This window comes from Moschus berezovskii, chromosome 14 (genome assembly GCF_049115385.1).
Source record: "Moschus berezovskii isolate FMDL1 chromosome 14, NW_MosBer_1.0, whole genome shotgun sequence".
NCBI classification, from domain to species: domain Eukaryota; kingdom Metazoa; phylum Chordata; class Mammalia; order Artiodactyla; family Moschidae; genus Moschus; species Moschus berezovskii.
In genome coordinates this window covers 65,917,631-65,921,778 of record NC_142473.1, presented here as the reverse complement: position 1 = coordinate 65,921,778, position 4,148 = coordinate 65,917,631, and the positions used below count along the sequence as shown (strand labels likewise).

General features: G+C 43.3%; 1 pseudogene; it reads right to left on the bottom strand.

Moving 5' to 3' along the window:
* Positions 1-2,046: 2,046 nt before the first annotated feature.
* On the bottom strand, positions 2,047-2,261 carry LOC148775650 (ATP synthase F(0) complex subunit e, mitochondrial pseudogene; annotated as a pseudogene).
* Between the last annotated feature and the right edge of the window lie 1,887 nt (positions 2,262-4,148).

The following is a 4,148-nucleotide window of genomic DNA, read 5'->3' as shown; positions in this document are numbered from 1 at the left end:
CTGAAGTCCACTCTCAGCTGCTAGAACTGCCTATGTTCCCACACACGACCTATCTTTAAGTCTGCAAGGCCATGTCAAATCTCTGGTGCATAGAATCTCTGGCTTCCCAGCTTCTGAACTCTTGATCCAGATTTAAAGGGCTATGTGATTAGGTCAGACCACCTCTCTGTATCTTGATGTCAACTGATTTGAGAATTTAATTAAATTCAAAATCCTTTCACAGCAACATTAGTGTTTGACTGAAACTAGGAGCAGCTTTGTATGCACAAGGAGCCAAGAATTTGGAGGACCAGCTTAGAATTCTGGCTATCACCCTCAGCATGTTCTCTCACTTAACAATGTAACTAATGTAATTCAGATATAAGAACTGTGATCTGTTAATTCCCAGTTTCTTTTGAGACAAGAAATACGTCTTAATAGTACCTGCATCTTTCAGGGATGTTCAGAGATATCTTTCAGTTCACATACAGCTCTCTGAAAGAGGTTGAGTGATCCTTCTAAAGCAGACTGCTCCTCAGCCTGAAGCTATAGTCTTCAAGAAATACAAAGTATTTGATATAAATTTGTTTTCCTAGGGAAGGGTTGGAAATATTCTTCCTTTCAAAAAAAAGTTAAAATAAACTTTAGTAGAATATTTTACCTCACATAAACATAAAACACCTAAAAAATACAGATGGGCTGATAGAAGAGAGAAAAATAATCTCCAATTCCTTCACACAAATATAGCCCTTTAAATATTTTGGTGTATTTTCTTTCAATCTCTTTTCTAAAAGACTGAAACTATTTTTTATAGTTACTATTGCTTTAGAACAATGATCTACAGAAATGGAATTTCTTAGCAAAAGATTGAAGATTTCATTTTAATCCTAACTTTGTACACTTTCTGGAATGTTTGTCAAAGTATTTCCCTTTGGTCTTTTAAAAGTCACTTCATTCTCCATTGTTGAAATTGAGTTGGGAATAAAATATTGATTAGTTACAACTACTGACTGCTCATTGACTCTCTTTGCACCCAGGAAAGCAAGGTTAAGTGTTCTCATGAGAGTTGTGAGGGAAAGAAATGCAGGACAAAGATTCCACCACTGATGTTTGAAAAGATATTTCAAGGACAGTGAAAACTGGGCAAATCCTTCACTCGTCCACCACAATAAAAAGAAGCTAACTTTAAATGAACAGACCTCACATATACAACACCACAGTCTCTTTTGAGTGACGTTTTATCAGTCGAATGCTCTGGTAGCTAGAAAGTTAGGTGGGCTATGAAATATGATAGCTCAGTCACTTCTGTGCAACAGCAGCTTAAAAACATTTTTATGTCATAAGTTGGCCATGAAGAGATCATTTGAGATCACATACATCAAACAGATCTTCTTTTTGTTTTGGCTGTGCCTTGGCAGACAAAGGCCAAAAACTTTAGTCATGTTTGCTTGTGTTTTGATTTTCAATTTGGGCCCCGCATGGTATATGCTGCAGCTGTTCTCTTGAAAGATTTATGTATGTGCTGTCTCTTCCTCTTCATCCACCTCAAGGATGGGAAACAGGCCCAAGGGTGGATGCTAACCAACATGGTATAATGGAAATGGCATGAGTTACAGAAACAGCTAGACAGGATTTCACAAATGTTTGTTCTTCCAGATACTAGCTGTAGCACCAGGGGCAAGAAATGTGTTTAATTTTTTATGAGCCTTTGCTTTCTGATTTGCAAAATGGAACTGGTGATGTATAATTAGAGGTTGTAATTATACTAAGATGATGTTTGTAATAAACTGTCCAAGACTTTACTATTCCAAAATGATGATGCCTCTTGGTCCCTAGGTGAGGACTTCTGTCCCAGTACATTCAACTTCCGCCCCAAGACCAACTGACCATCTCTGAATGATTTTTGAGGGTTCCAGGTGCATCTCTCATCTGCCTAGGCAAAAATTGGTCCATGAATTTATGCTTTGGCTTTCTAGGTCTTTTATTCATTTGCTCAACAAATATTATTAAGGTCTTTTTTTTTTTTTTAAACTTTATTCATCCACACTGTTCTGGAGAAGGGCAGGCTCACTTTAATATGCTATCCTCTTGGGCTTCTTCCAGTTCTCACTCCATGCATTTCTGCTCATCCTGCTTCTTTTCTCCTCAGCTGCTATCCTCCTCTCTTCTTCTGCCCAGGGTTTCAGGTAATTGTAGCGCCTGGCTCCATAGGCCATGCTGAGGAACAGGGCGGAGTAACTGGCCAGCTTGATGAGCAGAGAGACCTGCACCGGCGAAACCATCCTGTCCATGACCCTCCTGCCGGAAGCCCAATTTGGACCCAGCAAATATTATTAAGGCCTTATGATATACCAGAGCTTCCCAGGTGGCACAGTGGTGAAGAATCTGCCTGCTAATGCAGGTGGAGACATAAGATACATGAATTTGATCGCTGGATCGGGAAGATCCCCTAGAGTAGGCAATGGCAGCCCACTCCAGTATTCTTGCCTGGAAAATCCCATGGACAGAGGAGCCTGGCAGGCTACAGCCCCTGTGCTCGCAGAGTCGGATACGACTGAGCGTGCACACACTCATGACGCCAGGCACTGAGAAGCAATGAACAAGACAAACATGGCTCCTGCATTCACAGAGATGGCATTCTAACGAGAGGGAAGGTAAGAAGATAAGTACATCAAGCAGTGATGGAGACCACCCAGGAATATAAAGCAGGGTTGGATTAGAAGATGTAGAATAGGGAAGTGGGGGTACCTAAGGCTTCTCTGGGGAGGAATTGTCAAGAATGTGTGCTTCATAACTGCCATTTGCTTCATAACCGCTTCTGCTGATGCTTTCTTGGGATGCCTATGGTCTGTGGCTGGAGGGAATTGGCAGTGCTGTGGAAGGAGTGGGTCTGTCATCTAAACTGTTCATTGTTCAGTCTCCCAATTCTGCTTAACTGCCTCACTTGGTTCCTAAAGCACAGTCCTCCAGTCCTTCATGGAACCAGAATCTCTACATTCTTGCCCTTCGCCTGATGCCAAAGGCTCAGCCTCTCTGTACACTGGTGCCAAATAAAATCTCAGAGAGAGTTTTGGGTGAAGTAGAAAAGAGCAGCTTTATTGCTTTGCCAGGCAAAGGAGGACACAGTGGGTTCCTGCCTCAGAACACTATGTGTCCCAACCCAGGAGGACTGGATGAAGAGTTTTATAGCAATAGTTCAAGGGTGGTACTGTGGGTCTCAGACGGTGGGTTTCCTAATCTTAACGCCCTTCTTGTCCCTTTAATCTTGCATCAAGTGGCTTGGCTGCTCCTCTCTTGATTAGCAACTGTTTGAATCTGCCCTTTGGAACTCGGGGAAGGTCATGGAGGCTGGTCTTGCCTATAGGAAACGGGGGACAATAAAAGGCCTCCATGCCCAGGAGCCCTGCAGGGACCCACCTGTCCTCATACCTTCTATTCCAAGGTGTTCAAACATTCATCTAGAGTCTGTCCTTCTACCCCTTTCACCCCAGGCTCATTCCATTCTCCAAAGACAACTCCTTCCTCCTTGTATGCTGTGTGTTCAATTGTGTCCAACTCTTTGCGATCCCATGGACTGTATCCCTTCAGGCTCCTCTGCCCATGGAATTTTCAGGCAAGAATACTGCAGTGGGTTGCCATTTCCTTCCCCAGGGAGTCTTCCCAACCCAGGGATCGAACCCAGGTCTCCTTCACTGCAGGCGGATCCTTTTACCACTAAGCCATCTGGGAAGCCTTGTTAGGTCAAAATTAAAGCTCCCCTTATCAGTTCAGGGTTCTGACTGCTTTGACACAGGAAACATTGTGTCCAACACCCGGGTACTCCCCAGGAAGAAGTACAGCCTCAGGGTAAGATGCTGAGATCACAGCCAGAGTACCTGGGTTTGATACTGGCTTTCCTCCTGGCTCCTTTTGTGACCCTATGGGCTCCTGGTGAGGATGAAACAAAGTTATACAGACCAAGTGCTTTCAACTGTGACTGACAAATAGTACATGGCAGAGTTTTATCACACGAATCTAAAAGACTTTCAATAGTGGGTTCATTGCAAGGATTCAACATGGATCCTTGTGTGTTAGATGCTCAATCATATCTGACTTTTTGTGACCCCATGGACTGTACCCCGCCAGGCTCCTCTGTCCATGGGATTTCCCAGCAAGAATACTGGAGTGGG